The sequence below is a fragment of the Pristiophorus japonicus genome, chromosome 21 (genome assembly GCF_044704955.1).
Source record: "Pristiophorus japonicus isolate sPriJap1 chromosome 21, sPriJap1.hap1, whole genome shotgun sequence".
NCBI lineage: Eukaryota > Metazoa > Chordata > Chondrichthyes > Pristiophoridae > Pristiophorus > Pristiophorus japonicus.
The window spans coordinates 91303346-91325129 of record NC_091997.1 but is presented as its reverse complement, the minus strand read 5'-3'; the positions used below and the strand labels follow the sequence as shown (position 1 = coordinate 91325129).

The 21784-nt window shown below is 51.3% G+C and overlaps 1 non-coding gene across 1 annotated transcript; it reads left to right on the top strand.

The window, feature by feature from the left end:
- The first annotated feature begins 4553 nt into the window (after positions 1–4553).
- On the top strand, positions 4554–4749 carry LOC139234247 (U2 spliceosomal RNA). The gene has a single exon (XR_011588301.1). It is a non-coding gene; the product is annotated as a U2 spliceosomal RNA (small nuclear RNA).
- The last annotated feature ends 17035 nt before the right edge of the window (positions 4750–21784 follow it).

The following is a 21784-nucleotide window of genomic DNA, read 5'->3' as shown; positions in this document are numbered from 1 at the left end:
GTGACTGCGATGGAATTCACCAAGAAGGAAACAGCAAGACACTCTGGGATGGTGTGTTCGGGGAAACCAGGTCTCCATTCAACCCAACCAACCGCTCCTTAAAGGGACCGACCGCTGCCTCCCACCACAAAAAGATCAAAATATTCACCAGAACGAGGATCCAGGAGGAGCAGGAGTTCGACCCCCGACTCCAGATTAAAACCACAGGCCGTAGCCCACCATCAAAGTCCCCTCTCTGTTTCTGGGTGTGCGGCCCCTTTAAGGGACATGCGCGGGCCATTCACAGATCGCAAAATTTAACAGCCCAGGGCCAGCAGAGCATTGTGCCGCCAAATGGTCACACAACTCAGAGGGATCATTCCCAACCATGCCTTGACTCACCCCGCCGACCTCCCGATTAACCCCCACTCTTTCCTGATCCCCCCTTCCCTATCGCCCTCTCTCCCTATCGCTCTCTCTCCCTATTGCCCCCTCTCCTGACCCCACTCTCCCCAGATCCCCCCTCCCTATCGCTCCCTCCCTCTCCCTATCACCCCCCCTCCCAATTAACCCCCGTTCCTTCCTGATTCCCCCTTCCTATCGCCCCCTCTCCCAATCCCACCCTCTTCCCTGATTCCCCCCCATCGCCCCCTCTCCCTATTGCCCCCCCTCCCTATCGCCCCCCTCTTCCTTTCGCCCCCTCTCCCTATCCCCCCTCTCCCTATCGCCCCCTCTCCCTATCCCCCCCTCTCCCTATCCCCCCCTCTCCTTGATACCCCCCTCCCGATCCCACTCTTCCCCCGATCCCCCCTCTCCCTATCGCCCCCTCTCCCTATTGTCCCCTCTCCTGAAACCCCTCTCCCTAACACCCCCTCTCTCTATCCCCACCGCTCCCTATCACCCCCTCTCCCAATCCCCCCTCCCCATTGCCCCCTCTCACTATCGCTCCCTATCCCTATCGTCCCCTCTCCCCCCTCTCCCTATTGCCCCCTCTATCGATCCCCCATTCTCTCCCGATCCCCCTCTCTTTCCAGATCCCCCCCCACCTCACCCGTTGCCCCCTCTCTCCCCCGGTCAACCCCTCTCTCCCCCGATCCCCCCTCAGTCTCCCGATCAGCCCCTCTCTCCCGATCAGCCCCTCTCTCCCGATCAGCCCCTCTCTCCCGATAGCCGCTCTCTCTTCCAAATCTTCCCCATCTCCCCTGATTTCCCTCTCCAGGCCCCCCATGCTCCCAATCGCCCCCCTCGCTCTTGATTACCCCCCTCATTCCTGATCCCCCTCTCTCAGCACCCCCCCCCCCCCCAAGTCCCAATCTCCAGCACCAGTGCACCATGGTGCAGTAAGCACGGTCTACAGGATACACTGCAGCGACTCCGCAAGGTTACTGCTGCAGCACCCCCTCCCTTGCGACCTCGACTGTTAGAGGTCAAGATGGAGAACTAGTAGGAGAGACCATTTTACACAAAATTACTCTGACTTTTTGATCCATTTTTAGATTATTTCTAAAATTCCAAAAAGCCTCAAATTGGAAGCCTGTGCAGTGGTGAAGATGTATGTGTAGAGTTCGTGCGCAGAGTGTTTCTGGGCTGGGTCACTCTGTTTACATTCAGATTCGCTTTATCACAACACTTGGAGCCTCAGCTCCCACGCTAACCCAAACATAGTTAGCAGGCCAAGGGGGGGAGGGTACAGAGGGAGGGTATGGAGGGAGGGAGGGTGCCGAGGGAGGGTACGGAGGGAGGGTATGGAGGGAGGGTATGGAGGGAGGGAGGGTACGGAGGGAGGGCATGGAGGGAGGGAGGGTACAGAGGGAGAGTACGGAGGGAGGTTACCGGGCTATGGAATGCTAATATGATGGGATAGTGAGGTAGTACAAAGGGGGTAAAACCATAACAACAACAACTTGTATTTATATAGCACCTTTAACATAGTAAAACGTCCCAAGGCGCTTCACAGCAGTGTTATAAAACAAAATAAATATATTTGACACTGAGCTACACAAAAATTAGGGCAGATGACCAAAAGCTTGGTCAAAGAGGTCGGTTTTAAGGAGTGTCTTGAAGGAGGAGAGAGGGTAATGAGGCGGAGATGAAGAGGGAGGCACTGGGAGTGTTGAGCTCAATGGGCTGTCAATGTTTGTATCTTCTGCGGAAAAGACTTCTTTATTTGGTCGTGAGTATGTAACCCCTTTAATAAATGGCAAGTGTTTGATTCCATGTCCAAAAATTCATCCTTGGCATTCAGGCACAGCACTGTCTACATTATTACAACATTCACATTCTTAACCCCAGCACAGGGAGGGCAAGAGCAGCAAAATCAGCTCAACATTCCCCGCCCAGTCACACACCGTCCTGACTTGGACATTTGTCATCTTGCCTTCATTGCCACAGGGTTAACATTCTGCAATTCCCCACTTAACCCTAATATGGCAGCTTCATCACCCCACGGACAGCCACGGTGAGAGGGGACTGCTTTTATCAGGGAAGCTTTGCGTGCTCGATACTTGTGGCCCTGACACCGACACTCTCATCCAGAGGAGAATTATTTTTTTAAATTGTGACAAATAAGAACATCAGAAATAGGAGCAGGAGTAGGCAATACGACACCTCGAGCCTGCTCCGCCATTTAATACGATCATGGCTGATTCGATCATGGACTCAGCTCCACTTCCCTGCCCGCTCCCCATAACCACTTATTCCCTTATTGTTTACGAAACTGTCTATCTCTATCTTAAATATATTCAATGACCCAGCCTCCACAGCTCTCTGAGGCAGCGAATTCCACAGATTTACAACCCTCTGAGAGAAGAAATTCCTCCTCATCTCAGTTTTAAATGGGCGGCCCCTTATTCTAAGACCATGCCCTCTAGTTCTAGTCTCCCCCATCAGTGGAAACATCCTCTCTGCATCCACCTTGTCAAGGCCCCTCATAATCTTATACATTTCGATAAGATCACCTCTCATTCTACTTGTGCTGTCTGTAAGCACTCTAGTAATGACTCCAAGAGGTAAGGTAACTTGAACTGTTGTGACCTAAGTCCATTTATTCCAGCTCCTGAATGAGGGTACAGTAAGGTGGCTCCCTTTTATACCTGGTTACCTGCCGTGTGCAGGTGACCTCTAGGTCTCCACCAGTTTGCACCCTCTGGTGGTACAGGCATATTGTATACAGTGTAAAGATACAGTCATTGGTCTTACATAACTGTACATCGAGTGTACAGGATATATACATACACAACACTTCTGAACTCCAATGAGTAGAGGCCCAACCTTCTCAACCTTTCCGGAATGTCAGGAAGTATTTCCTTACACAGAGTGTGTACAATACCAACGATCGGGAACCTGGAGGGGGGGACGTATCACTGGGACTGGGAGCATTCCCACCTTACTCCAGCTACCCCTACAAACCAGTGCTCTGGCTGGACAAAACGTGGGCAGCTCACTAGGGCTCTGTGTCACCATGTTGAGCAAGGAATACCCCGGCGATCGCCCCCTCTGCTTGGACATATTCCTGGAGCTTGCATCACGTGACTTCCCGCCTCCACCAGCCCTGCCCCACCCTCCCGCCATTGGTCGCCTGATATGTCCATCCTCCCGGCTCCCCTCCCCACGGCCAATCGGAAAATGAATAGGCTCTTCAGTGCCCAATTGGATGATTCTTAACTGTGAGCCAAACAGCCATTTTCCCATGACCAACATTTTTATAACTATTGAACAAAAGTGTTTAAAGAATTTTTTTTTGAGAAGCCCCATACTTTGATGCCTCTCTGATTCTTCTCCTGGGTTTGCGTGCGGCCGTATCCTGGAGATTAATTGTTCATTCCTGGAGACTCCGCGGCGATCCTGGGGAGCTGGTGACCCTAAGTACCCCTGATACCTGTCAGCTGTGCCTTGTCTCTGGGTCAGAAGATTGTGGGTTCGAGTCCCACTCCAGGAACTTCACAAAATCCAGGCTGACACTCCAGTGCAGTGCTGAGGGAGCGCTGCACTGTCAGAGGTGCCGTCTTTGGATGAGGCCTTAAACCGAGGCCCCGTCTGCCCTCTCAGGTGGCACTAGAGCAGGGGACTTCTCCTCGGTGTCATGGCCAATATTTATCCCTCAACCAACATCAGTGATATCTGGTCATTATCACATGGCTGTTTGTGGGAGCTTGCTGTGCGCAAATTGGATGCATTACATTACAACAATGACGACACTTCAAAAACTCTTCATTGGCCGTAAAGCGCTTTGGGACGTCCTGAGGTCGTGAAAGGCGCTATAGAAATGCAAGCTCTTTGTCCCGTGCACACTTTGGGGGGGTTGGGGAGGGGAGAGGGGCGGAGTCTGGCAGCCTTGACTCTGCCTATCCATGGCCTTGCCCTTTGGATTGAGTTACTGGTCTGTGTCTGTGAGGAGAGAGAGACAGACAGTGAACCGTGCATTGGGGAAACAGAACCTGTGCCGGTGTCAATTTCTCGGTCGTTTAGTTCGGAGACGGCTAAACATTGCGGTGGGATTCCACGGGCCACACGGACTAAAACAGACTGACTGGTTTTGTCCCCTGGATCGCAAGCGATTCTGTGTTGTAGCATAGATCGCTTCTCGGCCTTTTGGCTAAGATCATGCGTAACTGACCTGACAGGGGAGTAACCATGACCCAAAGTGGTTCTCCCTGGATCAGGAAGGTGGTTCTCCTATGCTTTTTGGAAATAGGAGGTGGGTGGGGTGGCTTGACCCATCCACCTCCACGGAGGTGTGTGGGGGGCCTGACCCATCCACCTCCATGGCACGAACCTGGTATTACAGTACTTCCAGGAACGGTGCAGTGGCTCTTGGCCTTTTGGCTAAGAGCATTGGCGCAGAGTGATCCTTGATGTGTGCAAGGTGACCTCTGGCGTTTGTGATTTGACAAAGAATTGGAAAGATTGGCTACGAATTTTAAAAAAAATAGATCGCCGCGCTGTGGGTAACACTCATCACCAAGTGCAGCACACAGAGTCAATAAACCTTTCACAGCCTCGCATCGCAGAAATCCGGCCCTCCGGGAATTGCACAGAAAAATTCAACTGATTAACGAGGGCCAATGTTTAAAGGACATACACGGAGTTGGCCAAGCCTGTTTATTTGTTCTGGTATTAAGGCCGGGATTTTAAAGCCCTGCGACACTCCCAGGCCTTAATCGGAGTAATTGCTATGTTTACATCAAAGAGCTTTTTGCTGGTGTTATCACAGGTGCATTTTCGGCAGTGTGTACTACCTCATGGGTGTGGGTTTGTGTGTGGGTGAGTGTTTGGGTGTGTGTCTGTGGGAGTGTGTGTGCGTGCGTGTGGGTGTGTGTGAGTGTGTGTGGGTGTGCGTGTGGGTGTGCGTGTGGGTGTGAGTGTGTGTGGGTGTGTGAGTGTGTATGTGGGTGAGTGTGTGGATGAGTGTGGGTGTGTGTGCGTGTGTGTGGATGTGTGTAGGTGTGTGAGCGTGTGTGTGAGCGTGTATGGGTGCGTTTGTGGATGTGTATGTGGGTGGGTGTGTGTGTGGGTGTGTGCGTGTGGGTGAATGTGTGGGTGTGTGCGTATGTGTGAGTGTATGTGCGTGTGTGTGGGTGTGTATGTGGGTGAGTGCGTTGGTGAGTGTGTGTGGAAGTGTGTGTGTGGGTGAGTGTATGTGTGGGTGTGTGTGAGTGTGTGGTTGTGTGTGTTGGTGAGTGTGTGGGTGTGTGGGTCTATGTGTGGGTGAGTGTGTGGCTGTGTTTGTGGGCGTGTGTGGGTGAGTGTGTGGGTATGTTGGTGAGTGTGTGGGTGTGTGTGTGGGTATGTGGGTGAATGTGTGGGTGGGTATGTGGGTGAGTGTGTGGGTGTGTGTGTGGGTATGTGGGTGAGTGTGTGGGTGTGTGTGTGGGTATGTGGGTGAGTGTGTGGGTGTGTGTGTGGGTATGTGGGTGAGTGTGTGGGTGTGTGTGTGGGTATGTGGGTGAGTGTGTGGGTGTGTGTGTGGGTATGTGGGTGAGTGTGTGGGTGTGTGTGTTGGTGAGTGTGTGGGTGAGTGTGTGGGTGTGTGTGTGGGTGTATGGGTGTGTGTGGGTGAGTGTGTGGCTGTGTTTGTGGGCGTGTGTGTGGGTGAGTGTCTGGGTATGTGGGTGAGTGTGTGGCTGTGTTTGTGGGCGTGTGTGGGTGAGTGTGTGGTTATGTGGGTGAGTGTGTGGGTGTGTGTGTGGGTATGTGGGTGAGTGTGTGGGTGTGTATGTGGGTATGTGGGTGAGTGTGTGGGTGTGTGTGTGGGTATGTGGGTGTGTGTGTGGGTGTATGGGTGTGTGTGGGTGAGTGTGTGGCTGTGTTTGTGGGCGTGTGTGTGGGTGAGTGTCTGGGTATGTGGGTGAGTGTGTGGCTGTGTTTGTGGGTGTGTGTGTGGGTGAGTGTCTGGGTATGTGGGTGAGTGTGTGGGTGAGTGTGTGGCTGTGTTTGTGGGTGTGTGTGTGGGTGAGTGTCTGGGTATGTGGGCGTGTGTGTGGGTGAGTGTGTTGGTATGTGGGTGAGTGTGTGGGTGTGTGTGTGGCTGTGTTTGTGGGCGTGTGTGTGGGTGAGTGTGTTGGTATGTGGGTGAGTGTGTGGGTATGTGTGTGGCTGTGTTTGTGGGTGTGTGTGTGGGTGAGTGTCTGGGTATGTGGGTGTGTGTGTGGGTGAGTGTGTTGGTATGTGGGTGAGTATGTGGGTGTGTGTGTGGGTGAGTGTCTGGGTATGTGGGTGAGTGTGTAGCTGTGTTTGTGGGTGTGTGTGTGGGTGAGTGTCTGGGTATGTGGGTGAGTGTGTAGCGGTGTTTGTGGGTGTGTGTGTGGGTGAGTGTCTGGGTATGTGGGTGAGTGTGTGGCTGTGTTTGTGGGTGTGTGTGTGGGTGAGTGTGTTGGTATGTGGGTGAGTGTGTGGGTGTGTGTGTGGGTATGTGGGTGAGTGTGTGGGTGTGTGTGGGTGAGTGTGTTGGTATGTGGGTGAGTGTGTGGGTGTGTGTGTGGGTGAGTGTGTTGGTATGTGGGTGAGTGTGTGGGTGAGTGTGTTGGTATGTGGGTGTGTGTGTGGGTGAGTGTGTGGGTGAGTGTGTTGGTGAGTGTGTTGGTATGTGGGTGTGTGTGTGGGTGTGTGTGTTGGTATGTGGGTGAGTGTGTGGGTGTGTGTGTGGGTGAGTGTGTTGGTATGTGGGTGAGTGTGTGGGTGTGTGTGTGGGTGAGTGTGTTGGTATGTGGGTGTGTGTGTGGGTGTGTGTGTTGGTATGTGGGTGAGTGTGTGGGTGAGTGTGTGGCTGTGTTTGTGGGCGTGTGTGTGGGTGTGTGTGTTGGTATGTGGGTGAGTGTGTGGGTGTGTGTGTGGGTGTGTGTGTGGGTATGTGGGTGAGTGTGTGGGTGAGTGTGTTGGTATGTGGGTGAGTGTGTGGGTGTGTGTGTGGGTGTGTGTGTTGGTATGTGGGTGAGTGTGTGGGTGTGTGTGTGGGTGAGTGTGTTGGTATGTGGGTGAGTGTGTGGGTGTGTGTGTTGGTATGTGGGTGAGTGTGTGGGTGTGTGTGTGGGTGTGTGTGTGGGTATGTGGGTGAGTGTATGGGTGAGTGTCTGGATATGTGGGTGAGTGTGTGGGTGTGTGTGTGGGTATGTGGGTGAGTGTATGGGTGAGTGTCTGGGTATGTGGGTGAGTGTGTGGGTGTGTGTGTGGGTGTGTGTGTGGGTATGTGGGTGAGTGTATGGGTGAGTGTCTGGGTATGTGGGTGAGTGTGTGGGTGTGTGTGTGGAGAAGACGATTGAGGAGTACTCTAGTGACGATTTTCCCAGTGGCTGATAACAGGGAGATTCCTCTAGTTGCTGCAGTCGGACTTGTCCCCTTTTTTAAAGATGGTCACGATCACTTTGAGGCACATAGACATGATTTTTGCAGCGCGACAGCTGCAGGAAAAATGTAAGAAACAGCACCAGCCCTTATACATGGCCTTCTGCGACCTTACAAAGGCCTTTGACACTGTCAACCGTTATGGATGCCCCCAAAAGTACGTCACCATCCTCTGCCTACTCCACGATGACATGCAAACCGTGATCCTTACCAACGGATCCATCACAGGCCCAATCCACGTCCAGACTGGGGTCAAGCAGGGCTGCGTCATCGCTCCAACCCTCTTCTCAATCTTTCTCCCTGCCATGCTCCAGCTCACAGTCAACAAGCTCCATGTTGGAGTGGAACTAAACTACAGAACCAGTGGGAAGCTGTTCAACTGTTGCCGTCTCCAGGCCAGGTCCAAGACCACCCCAACGTCTGGTCGTCGAGCTACAGTACGTGGACGATGCCTGCGTCTGTGCACACACAGAGACTAAACTCCAGGACGTAGTCGACACATGTACTGAGGCGTACGAAAGCATGGGCCTTACGCTAAACATCGGTAATACAAAGGTCCTCCACCAGCCTGTCCTCACCACACAGCACTGCCCCCCAGACATCAGGATCCACGGCCCAGCCCTGGACAACGTGGACCACTTCCCTTATCTCGGGTGCCTCGTATCAACAAGAGCAGGCATTGACGACGAGATCCAACACCGCCCCCAGTGTGCCAGTGCAGCCTTCGGCCGCCTGAGGAAAAGAGTGTTTGAAGACTAGGCCCTCAAAACTGTCACCAAGCTCATGGTCTACAGGGCCGTAGTAATACCCGCCCTCCTGTATGGCTCAGAGGAGTGGATCATGTACAGTCTCAAGTCGCTGGAGAAATACCACCAGCAAGATCCTGCAAATCCCCTGGGATGACAGACGTACCAACGTTAGTGTCCTCGTCCAGGCCAATATCCCCAGCATTGAAGCACTGACCACATTTGATCAGCTCCGCTGGGCGGGCCACATCATTCACATGCCTGACACGAGACTCCCAAAGCAAGCGCTCTACTCGGAACTCCTTCACAGCAAACGAGCCAAAGGTGGTCAGAGGAAACATTACAAGGACACCCTCAAAGCCTCCCTGATAAAGTGCGACATCCCACTGACACCTGGGAGTCTCTGGCCAAAGACCGCCCTAAGTGGAGGAAGAGCATCCGGGAGGGCGCTGAGCACCGAGAGCATGCAGAAATCAAGCGCAGGCAGCAGAAGGAGCGTGCAGCAAACCTGTCCCACCCACCCTTTCCCTCAACGACTATTTGTGACAGGGACTGTGGTTCACGTATTGGACTGTTCAGTCACCGAAGGACTCACGTCAGGAGTGGAAGCAAGTCTACCTCGATTCCGAGGGACTGCCTATGATGATGATGGTGTGGGTGAGTGTGTGGGTGTATGTGTGGGTGGGTGTGTGTGTGGGTGAGTGTGTGGGTGTGTTTGTGGGTGGGTGTGCAGGCGGGTGAGTGTGTGGGTGTGTGTGTGGGTGTGTGTGCAGGCGGGTATGGGTGGATGGGGAGGGTATGAGTGCAGGACTCTCAGAATCCAAGGAGGTAATACAAAAGTTTTGGGACCGAGTGAAAGGAAAGGACCCTCACAGGATGGTTTTGGCGATCTGTGTTTGTTTTGGAGCATTCTGTTGTTGATGGTGTTGCTGTGATTGGTGTGGACACGGCGGGACTTTTCTATGTAATGGTGTGCCTGGCAGAGCCCGAGGTAAGGGAGCAGCCCTGGGCTTGCCACGGCCATCCTGTGCACAGAGCTGGCCTTGAAACATGACTCTGTGGAGTAACGACGGTGCTGGGATCTGACAAAGGGATCTGGGCCGAGGAAATGCAGCTGGTGTATTAGTCGCAGAATGAATAAGGCGATCGTATGACATTCACTGTTCCAACACAGGCATTAACCCATTTGGTTTAAATGGGTTAACACCTCCATTAAAATATTGGACCACAGAATGCCATCAGAATGTTTTAAGCACTGGTGTCCAACAATAACTCCCTAGCTCCGAGTTATACAACAGTGAAAGCTGAAACACAGATGGAATGAGACCTCCAGTGATAGCCAAACGATCACAGCACCGGGCACCTTCCTGTTCAACAGATCACAGGCGCCCGCGTAAGCTGCTCGATCAGGCCTGACTGAATTTACATTTTAGCACGCGCACGCATACACACACACACACACACACACACACATCATCATCATAGGCAGTCCCTCGAAGCGAGCATAACTTGCTTCCAGGTCAAAAAAAGGACGAGTTCACAGGTGTTTCAATGAAGGACCCGAACTACACCTTGAAGGGTGGAAGATGCCTGTGTGTGGATTTTTTTTACGTGTGGTGGCCATTGCACACCAGCCGCCGCACGGGCTTGACAGAGCTAGATCACACACAAGCACGCACACACATGTTAACGCGCACACATGTACACCTACTCACACGCATGCACACACACACACACACACACATGCACCTGTACACCTGTATGCACACCCATGCACGTACACCCATGCACACACTCATGCACCTGTGCATGGCTGCAGTGTGCACCATCTACAAGATGCACTGCAGCAACTCGCTAAGGCTACTTCGGCAGCACCTCCCAAACCCGCGACCTCTACCACCTAGAAGGACAAGGGCAGCAGGCGTATGGGAACACCACCACCTCCACGTTCCCCTCCGAGTCACACACCATCCTGACTTGGGAATATATCGGCTGTTCCTTCATTGTCACTGGGTCAAAATCCTGGAACTCCCTCCCTATCAGCACTGTGGGAGCACCTTCACCACACGGACTGCAGCGGTTCAAGGCGGCGGCTCACCACCACCTTCTCAAGGGGCAATTAGGGATGGGCAATAAATGCCGGCCTTGTCAGCGACGCCCACATCCCGTGAATGAATTAAAAATAAGACACGTATACGAATGCGCTGCACACACAGGCATGCACACATGCACAGGCCAGCTCGTGCACACACACTCAGAGAGCATGCACACGCACACACACTCATAGAGCACGCACACGCGCACACACACACACACGCACACACATGCACGCGCACACGCACACACACAGATGCACATGCACGCACACTCGCATGCGCATATACCGGACAGCATGAATTTATATCCTGCCCACAACATAGAAAAGCCTCCCAAGATGTTGCACAGAACCATGATCATGGATGTAGGACATGCATCTGCTGCCTAGGCCCCAAGCTCTGGAACTCCCTCCCTCAACCTCTCCGCCTCTCTACCTCAGTTTCCTCCTTCAAGATGCTCCTTAAAACTTACCTCTTTGACACAGCTTTTAGTCATCTGCGCTAATTTCTCCTTGTGCGGCTTGGTGTTTTGTAACACTGCTGTGAAGCGCCTTGGGACCTTTCACTAGGTTAAAGGCGCTATAGAAATACAGGTTGTTGTTGTAATCAGCAGGCCCTGTGTACTGTGAGTGAGACTGGCGGTTCAGGGGCAGCCTGTGCCAAATACCGGGCCGCTGTATACCGTGGAGCCATGCCCACACATAACTATAGTCAGTCACAGATGACTCGAATTGGAACATGCAAAGGCCCGTGGATCCGTCCGGTTGCCCCGAACAGTGGGTGTCATTGGCAACTGTCTGACACGTGTAGCCCTGAGATAATTCTCCGCCATCCGGCAATGCGGATATTAGACCCTGCTGCAAAGCGCTCGACAATGAGATATTCTTACACGGGCCAGTCACCGAGCAGCCTCCTGTTTACAGGCTGTTTTTAAAACTCAAGTCCAAGCGCAAACAGCTTGAGGGAGGTCAGATTGTGCTCGTCTACCTTTAGGAAAAAGATTTCAGCATGTCACTTGGGGTGTCTGATTCCACGGCTGAAAGAGAGACTTAAATTTATATAGCGCCTTTCACGACCACCAGACGTCTCAAAGCGTTCTACAGCCAATGAAGTACTTTTGGAGTGATTTCACTGCTGTAATGAACTGCCAATATACATTGTCACCGTGTAATGCTCAGGTCCTGGAACACGAGTTTCCAAAATCTACCCTTAGATGCCCAAACTGTCGACTCTTTTCATTATTTTTTCTTCTTATTTCAAATTTCCAACATTTGCAACTTTTTGTTTATCAGGTCTTGAGGGAGTTGCTCTTTCTGAATGGTGATTGGTCAGTGTGGTGATGGAGTCACTCGGGTAACTGAAATACCATCGATATCAATCACCAGACACAGAGGGGGAGGGCAGGAGGTGATGTGTTAGGGTCTGATTTCCCGAGATCTGAATTTCTCCAAGGGGCTGGAAAGAGAAACACCACAGATCTGATTCTTTGATATAAACCTTTTCTAATTGGAAACAAACAAAATAAAGACTTGCATTTATCTAGCGCCTTTCACAGGCTCAGTGTAATATATATAGCTCCACCCAGTGGACTACTGTGGCATTGCAGCCATTGATGTTTACAACAATTAAAGAGGGAACAGGTCACCTGACAGGTTCTTAAAACCTGTGTGTTTGTGAGGTCGTACCAAAAGCATAACAGTCAGGACGGCCTAAAGTGCTTTACAGCCAATGAAGTACTTTTGGAGTGTAGTCACTGTTATAATGCGGGAAACGCGGCAGCCAATTTGCGCACAGCAAGCTCCCACAAACACCCATTGATAACTGACCCATATAATCAGCTTTAGCGGCACACTGCCAGTTTCTGGGAGTATTTATGATGTAAAGGATTCTGAGCAGTTTTGTTTCTCTGGCTGACTGTGGATTTTCACATTATTATCGCCTTGCCACAATTGCGGCCATCGCGTGACCAGACACACTCGGTCTCCCCGCCTGCACTGGACGCAAAGGCCACGCTCGCCGACCAGCTCCTCGGAGGCTCAGTGGGCAGCACCCTCGCCCCTCAGTCACAAGACCGTGGGTTCAAGTCCCACTCTTGAGATTTCAGCACAAAATCTCGGCTGACATTCCGGTGCAGTGTAGCCCTCTGATCACAACAAAAACAACTTGTATTTATTTAGCGCCTTTAACATAGTGAAATGTTCCAAGGTGCTTCACAGGAGTATTAGGAGATAAAAAAAATTTGACACCAAGCCGCATAAGGAGAAGTTAGCACAGGTGACCAAGATGTCAAAGAGGTCAGTTCTAAGGAGCGTTTTGAAGGAGGAAAGAGAGGTAGAGAGGTGGAAAGGTTTAGGAAGGGAGTTCCAGAGCTTGGGGCCCAGGCAACAGAAGGCACGGCCACCAATTGCTGTTTGAGGGTTCAGTACTCACTGCCTCTGGTTCCAAACTCACAATCCACATAACATCAATTGGTTGGATCTGCATTTTTGGTTCCATTTTATAAACTTGGATCGTGTATGATCACAGTTGTCATGTCTCAAATGAAAACCATTTCAGATCTGTAAGTATTGTCTTTCAGATGAGACATTAAACCGAGTCCCCATCTGCTCTCTCTGGCGAATGTAAAAGATCCCATGGCACTATTTCTCCCCTGTGCCCTGGGGCCAATATTTATCTCTCAACTAACATCCCTAAAACAGATTAGCTGGTCATTTATCACATCGCTGTGTGTGGGAGCTTGCTGTGCACAAATTGGCTGCCGCGTTTCCTACATTGCAACAGTGACCACACTTCAAAAAAGTACTTCATTGGCTGTGATGCGCTGAGGTGGTGAGAAAACGCTATATAAACAGGAGTCTTTTTCCTTTCTGTTAGAGAGCAGGATTTGAGTCAAACTGGAGGGGTCCCTTTGGCCAGGTTTTGTAGTGGAGGTTTGGACCGAGGACTGATTGAGAAGAGCCAGCACTACAAGTCTATCAGTTCATGCAGCCAGATCCTAGTGGAATGCCCCGAGAGCCGCTTTGAACTTCTTTGGACTAAATTAGTCCTTTTGATCAATCGTGGATCACCAACAAGTTCAAAGCATGAACACTGCGCCAACGACTGAGAAAGATCAAAGAGACACTGATAAGAAAAGAATGACCGATTGGAAGAATTACAAAAATATCTTTCAGCATACAAACTGTAGGGCAACTGGGTTTCCGCGATGCTTCAGAAACATCAGTGATGGCCTCCAAATACGTCTATTATAATCATTTAACATTTTCATTCAGAATGATTCCTTATTAATCGGCACTGGCTATTTAATTTCTTTGTACATATTTCGATATATTTCGAGGAAGTGCATCCGGGAGGGCGCTGAGCACCTTAAGTCTCGTCGCCGAGAGCATGCAGAAACCAAGCGCAGGCAGCGGAAGGAGCGTGCGGCAAAACAGGCTCCCCACCCACCCTTTCCTTCAACCACTGTCTGTCCCACCTGTAACAGAGACGGTAATTCCCCTATTGGACTGTACAGTCACCTGAGAACTCACTCTTAGAGTGGAAGCAAGTCTTCCTCGATTTCGAGGGACTGCCTATGATGATGATGACATACTTAGATTGTGGGTTCAAGTCCCACTCCAGAGACAGCACATAATCCAGGCTGACACTCCAGGGCAGTGCTGAGGGTGTGCGGCATTGTTGTTGGTGCCGTCTTTCAGACGAGAGGTTAAACCAAGACTCTGCCTACCCTCTCAGGTGGACGTAAAAAACCCCGTGGCACTATTTACAGATTTCCTATTTCCCACGTTACAACAGTGTCAACACTCCAAAAGTACTTCATTGGCTGTAAAGCGCTTTGAGACATCCGGTGGTCGTGAAAGGCGCTATATAAATCCAGGTCTTTCTCTTAGAGAAGCAGAGATCTCCTGGTATCCTGGTCAGCATTTATCCCTCAATCAACATCACTAAAAAGCAGATTATCGGGTCATTGTTCTCATTAATTAATGGCCGTGCCTCCGACAGTACAACAGTACAATGCCAAAGTCATTCATTTGCTTTGAAGTGCTTTGGGAAATCCCAAGGACATGAAAATATGAAGTCCTTCCTTCCTTCAGCATCAATCAGAGTGGAGTGCCTTTTACACTGACACCGAGCAGATACACATTCGCTGGGAGCTAACCTCAAACACACTGCAATCACCCTGTAATGATACAGGCGGACTTTTATAAATATTTGCTTCCTCTGTTAATGCTACAAATCAGTTTCAGTGGGAAAATTAGAGACAATTGCTGAAGAAAGAGTGAACATTAAACAAGACTGCAGCGGACAAACTGTTAGCAGAGTCTGTGAGCTATTCCGTATGATGACTGAAACCGCAACAGTGATTCATTCTCCCCGAAAAAGTTAAAAACTAGAATATTGCACTAGTCCTGCTTCTTTTGCAAGAAAAAAAGGCTTGTATTTCTATAGCGCCTTTCACGACCTTAGCTTGTTCCCAAAGCGCTTTACAGCCAATGAAGTATTGTTGGAGTGTAGTCACTGTTGTAATTTAGGAAACGCGACAGCCAGTTTGTGCACAGCAAGCTCCCACAAACAACAATGTGATAAGAACATAAGAAATAGGAGCAGGAGTAGGCTATACGGCCCCTCGAGCCTGCTCCGCCATTTAACATGATCATGGCTGATCCGAATGATAATGACCCAATCATCTGTTTTTGTGATGTTGATTGAGGGATAAATATTGACCAGGACACCGGGGATAACTCCCCTGCTCTTCTTCGAAATAGTGCCGTGGGATCTTTTACATCCACCTGAGAGGGCAGACGGAGCCTCGGTTTAACGTCTCACCCGAAAGACGGCCCCTCCGCCAATGCAGCACTCCCTCGGCACTGCACTGGAGTGTCAGCCTAGATTTTTGTGCTCAAGTCCGTGGAGTGGGACTTGAACCCACAACCTTCCGACTCAGAGACGAGTGTGCTGCCCACTGGGCCACAGCTGGCAGCATTTTGGCTAACTGAAGCCATTTGCTTTGCATCCTGCCGGGTACGGTACACTCTAAACCAGTGATTTCAGTCTGTCGGAGGTGCCGTCTTTCGGATGAGACGTTAAACCGAGGCCCCGTCTGCTCTCTCAGGTGGATGTAAAAGATCCCATGGCACTATTTCAAAGAAGAGCAGGGGAGTTATCCCCGGTGTCCTGGGCCAATATTTCTCAATCAACATCACTAAAACAGATTATCTGGCCCTTATCACATTGCTGTTTGTGGGAGCTTGCTGTATGCAAATTGGCTGCCGCGATTCCTACATTACAACAGTGACTGCACTCCAAAAAGTACTTCACTGGCTGTAAAGCACTTTGCGGCATCCTGAAAGGCGCTGTATAAATGCAAGTCTTTGTTTTTGCATTAGTGGGAAAGAAAAAAGGAAAAAACGAGCCAACAAATAACCACTTCTGACATGGTCTATGTAACTGAAGTTGAAATATTTCTTCCATTATACAGGCTGCGCTAAATCCCAACTCCTGTGGCGCACATCACTGGAACGTGTGAAATGATGTGTCCATTAAAGTGATGCCAAGACTGAATCAGTGCTGGCCGTGTAAGGTGGAATGGTTTCTTCACTAGCTATTACAATACAATGGAAGAATTTCACACATTCAAGGTATCAGTGATATGTGAACTGTGTCACAGAGCAGTTAGCATTATTGGGATATTAGACAGTGTCTGTGGCCAATGTCCAAATTCATTCTAAAGCTTCCATTTGAATTGTGCTCTGGACCATGGTGTGGGGCATTTTAACCCAATCCAGCCAGGGAGGAATTGGAATCAGCCGGAAGATTTATACCCCCCCGATTTACACCCCGCCCGATTTACACCCCATTATACTGTACCATTATACAACAACAACAACAACTTGTATTTATATAGCGCCTTTAACATAGTAAAGCGTCCCAAGGCAGTTCACAGCAGTGTTATAAGACACCACCCCACGTTAAAAGAAATCATGCACAGGCATCTTCCACTCCTCTAACATGAAGTTTGGGACCTGGAACGTCAGGACCCTCACGGACAACCCCAACAGCGACAGGCTGGATCGCCACACCGCCATAGTTGCCCGGGAACTTAGACGTTTTGATATCGACATCGCCGCCCTAAGCGAGACCTGGCGGGCAGGGGAAGGCCAGCTCAAAGAACAAGGTGGAGGTTACACCTTCTTCTGGAAAGGAAAACCAGAGGAAGAACGCCGCCTCCATGGAGTTGGCTTCGCCATCAAAAGCGAGCTGGTCGACCATCTCAGAGACTCCCCCTGCGGGATTAACGAATGTCTCATGACTCTCCGATTCACCCTATCCCAGAACCAATGCGCCACAGTCATCAGTGCGTACGGCCCAACACTCAATGCAACGGATGAGGCCAAAGAGGGTTTTTACTTCAACCTCGAAAAATCCCTGACCTGCGTCCCCATGGGTGACAAACTGATCTTCCTAAGTGACTTCAACGCCAGGGTCGGCAGAGACACAGACCTCTGCGGTGGCATGATTGGCAGAGAGGTAGTAGGGAAAGCCAACTCCCGTGGTACCCTACTCCTGACAAAATGTCTAGAGCACAAACTTGTTATCACCAACACCCTGTTCTGCCAGAGGGACAAATACAAGGCATCGTGGCAACACCCTCGCTCCAAGCACTAGCACCTGCTCGACTATGCCATCATCCGAGCCAGGGATCGCTAGGATGTGCGCATCACCCGCGCCATGACAGGAGCTGATAACCGCTGGACGGACCACCGCCTAATCCGTTCCATCATCAACATCGACATAGCCCCAAAGCGGAGGGAACAGCAGAAGCAGTGTGGCAAAAAAGTCAATATGGGAGCACTTAAGGACCCAGCTAAGAGAGCCCTATACAGCCAGCGCCTCACAGCTAACCTGGTGTGCCTTGACGACCCCGAGACGCGGAATGCCCACAGCGCTTGGTCTGCCCTCCAGGCCTCCATAACCAGTGCCTGCAAAGAGTCGCTCAGTTACTCAACCAGGAAACACCAGGCCAGGACTGCTTTGATGAGAATGATCAGGAGATCCAAGAACTAATAGATCGCAAGCGCAGGGCATTTCTGAGCCTTAAACAACAACCCAACGCGGGAACAGCAAAGCAGCATTACAGACGTCTCAAGGCTGAGGTCTAACAAAAAACCCGGGACCTAAAGAACAGGTGGTGGACGGAGAAAGCACAGGAGATACAGCAGCTGGCCGACAGCCATGGTGTGCGAGGATTCTTCATCGCAGTCAAGGCTACCTACAGGCCCAAGCACCCAAGGCTCCACCCTACTGCTGGCCAAGAACGGGGAAACACTCATCAAGGACACCGAGGCAGTCAGGGCCCGCTGGAAGATCTCCTCAATCGAGACTCTGCCTTTGACTCGAGTGTTCTCGACTCCATCCCACAGCAAGCTACCCGCCACCATCTCAGTGAGACCCCAACACTGCACGAGGTAGAAAAAGCCATAAGAGAGCTTAAAAATAACAAGGTTACGGGAGCGGATGGAATCCCTGCTGAGGCATTTAAGTATGGCGGAGAGGCACTTATGGCACGAATTCACCAGCCTGTCCTCACCGCACAGCACTGCTCCCCAGTCAACAAGATCCACGACACGGCCCTGGACACCGTGGACCACTTCCCATATCTCGGGAGCCTCCTATCAACAAGAGCAGGCATCGACGACGAGATCCAACACCGCCTCCAGTGCGCCAGTGCAGCCTTCGGTCGCCTGAGGAAAAGAGTGTTTGAAGACCAGGCCCTCAAAACAGCCACCAAGCTCATGGTCTACAGGGCTGTAGTAATACCTCCCTTCCTGTATGGCTCAGAGACATGGACCATGTACAGTAGACACCTCAAGCTGCTGGAGAAATATCACCAACAATGTCTCCGCAAAATCCTACAAAGCCCCTGGGAGGACAGGCGCACCAACATCAGCGTCCCCATTCAGGCCAACATCCCCAGCATTGAAGCACTGACCACACTCGATCAGCTCCACTGGGCAGGTCACATCGTTCGCATGCCAGAGGACATTCGACAGGCTGTGGGATACTAAGGCTGTGAGGGCTAAGCTGAGTCCAGTCAATGCTAAGTTGCGTACGTACACCAAAGAACTCATAACGGTGATTGGCAGTGCAATAATCAAGGTGTCGTATGATGGTGCGGTTCACGATTTACCTTAATGGATTGTTCCAGGCAATGGTCCAATGCTGTTTGGTAGGAAATGGTTAGAAAAAAATCAAATGGAACTGGAACGAGATCAAAGCGTTGTCGTTGGAGGAGGATACTCCATGTGCTCAAGTGCTGAGCAAGTTCCCCTTGGTGTTTGAACCAGGTATCGACAATTTCACGGGCGCCAAGGTACAGATCCACGTGGACTCGGATGCAAGACCAGTCCATCATAAAGCTCGGGCAGTTCCATACTTGATGAGGGAGAAGGTCGAAATCGAACTGGACAGACTCCAGCATGAGTCATTTAGGACCGAGATGAGGAGAAACTTCTTCACTCAGAGAATTGTGAACTTGTGGAATTCTCTACCACATTAAGTTGTTGAGGCCAGTTCGTTAGATATATTCAAAAGGGAGTTAGATGTGGCCCTTACTGCTAAAGGGATCAAGGGGTATGGAGAGAAAGCAGGAATGGGGTACTGAAGTTGCATGATCAGCCATGATCATATTGAATGGTGGTGCAGGTTCGAAGGGCCAAATGGCTGACTCCTGCACCTAATTTCTATGTTTCTATGTTTCTAAGGTTCACTGCAAACTCGCTTGTCATGCATATTGCTTAATTACAGGACAAGACTCCATACGCTTACCGGGGTCTCCCCTGCTGAACTATTGATGAAGAGAAGTCTCAAGACCAGGCTCTCTCTTGTCCACCCTGACTTGAATAATCATGTCAAATACATCAAAGTCAGCAAGGGTATCATGATCGCGCTACTGTGTCATGCGACATTTCTATCAATGATCCTGTGTATGTACTGAATTATGGTCAAGGTCCCAAATGGATCGTCGGTACTGATACGGCCAAGGTAACAGAGTGTTTATCGTTAAGCTCAAGAATGGGTAGACATGCAGGAAACATGTCGATCAGATAAAGCTGCGGCACACGGATGAACCGGAACAGTCTGAGGAAGACACAATCAGTGACCAACCAACCTACCCTCAGTCATTAGAGGACTCCGCTGTCATCAATGAATCTGGACTTTCAATCCCTGACATGGTCATTGCCACTCCCATCAGATCGGCTACCCAGCCCCCACTCATAACAGACTCAGAGACTCTGGAGCGGAAAGCCCCGGACCGTCTCAATTTGTAAAAAGACTGTTACTAATATCTTAAAGGGGCATATTGTCATGTATGTATACTTGGATTTACTAGCCACCAGGTGGCGCCAGTGTCGGAGGTCATTGGGCTGTACGCACGTGTGTGCGGCCCAGGTATAAAAGGCCAGCCATCTTGTAATGTAATCACTTTGGGCCCTAATAAAGCAGAGCCAGGTTTGTACCTGTTCGGAGTTTACAGTATTCAGTCTATTGAGTTATTGAATAGACAACATTACCCTTGTGCAAAACCTTATTTCCCGTCTTTACTGTACCTTTATCTATTCTACTGAGCCTCCGCAGTGTGTCCCCAATGGTTGCAGCATGGCTGGTGGAAGGCTGCTGTGTGTCAGGGCCAGAGATACAGATGGCCTTGCAGGACGCCCTCGACCAGCTCTGGGCCTGGAAGGCCCGGCTGTAGGCTGCACCACCTCAGGCTGGGCGGTGACAGTCTGGGCTGGCTGGGTGACAGACAGCGACACCGGCAATGGAGGAATGACAGTGGTGGGATCAGGAACGCTGTCATCCCGAGAGAGGACAGCAGGTTCCTGCTCCACTGACCCACTGCCACTCCCCCGGGTCAGCACCTCAGCATCCCCGCCAATCCACTGCAGCACAGATTGCTGGGCCGTTGTGACACCGTGAGATCCCCGGTGGACTGTGGTGGATCCAGTGACGACGGCAGTAGTCAGAGCTCGCGTGGCATCCAGCTGGGACTGAGTGAGAGCAGTCTGAGATTGGATGCCAGCAACCATTGTCTGTACTACAGCACTAAGACGTTACGTCGCTTCCGCCTGTGCTGCAATGGAAGCTGCCACATCGCCCATGACACATGCCATGAGATCTGTGTCCCCACAGTCTCTCTGGGAGTCCACCATCCTCTGCAGACTGGCAATGCTGGGCTCCATGGTGTGCGCAGAGCTCTGTGCAATGTTGGAGGCGGACTCCTCCACGCTCCTTACCATTGCCGAGAGGCTCTCGGGCACCCTTGCCATTGCACCTATCGTCTCGGAGTGCATGGCCATCACCCTTTGTGTAAATGCCTTCCCATTGAGGTCCTCATCTGAGTCCTGTGCAGTAGAACTCACCCACAAACTCTCCCTCTGGGGAGCTGGCCTCCGAGCTACCCTTTCCCCCAGCCTTGCTGCAGCCCGCTTGGCCCTGGTGCATCACCCAGTGCAGACCCCTCGACTAACCTTGCCTCTAACGAACGCATAGTGCCAGTCTCCGAGGTGGTGCCTGCGGGTGAGAGACGCAGTGCTTGTGTCCTCTTCCTCATCTCCTTCGACACTGTCATTGGGGGGCTCAGGGGCAGGCTGGTCATCTGCTGGCTGATTGTCTAAAAGCATAAAGGCACAAAACTCACGTTAAGGTGAGGACAGGGGGCAGGAATGGAGCAAGGAATGCAGACAGTCTCAGGGCCTGTGCGACTGCCATTACAGCCCCAATTACTCTCCAAGAATGGGGGCTGAGACTGCGCAGTAATGAGCTTTCCAAACCTTCCAGCAGGTCCCAGACACTGCGGTGCGTGGAATAAAGTTTGGCCGACCTGACCACCACTGCCTTTAGTTATCGCCCCCCAAGTGGCCAGCCGAGATGACAACGCCTCCTGTTGCTGCCGGTGTTGATACCCGGCGATGCTGCGGGGGGGCGGGAGCGAATATTGCACCTGGGGCGGTAACGGGGCGCTGCGCACCTGATGACATCACGGTCTACGGGGTGCTAGAGAGCGAGGCGGTCAGTGTTAGCGTGGCGCAAAACCACCAGGGAAGTTCACGGGCATCGGTGACT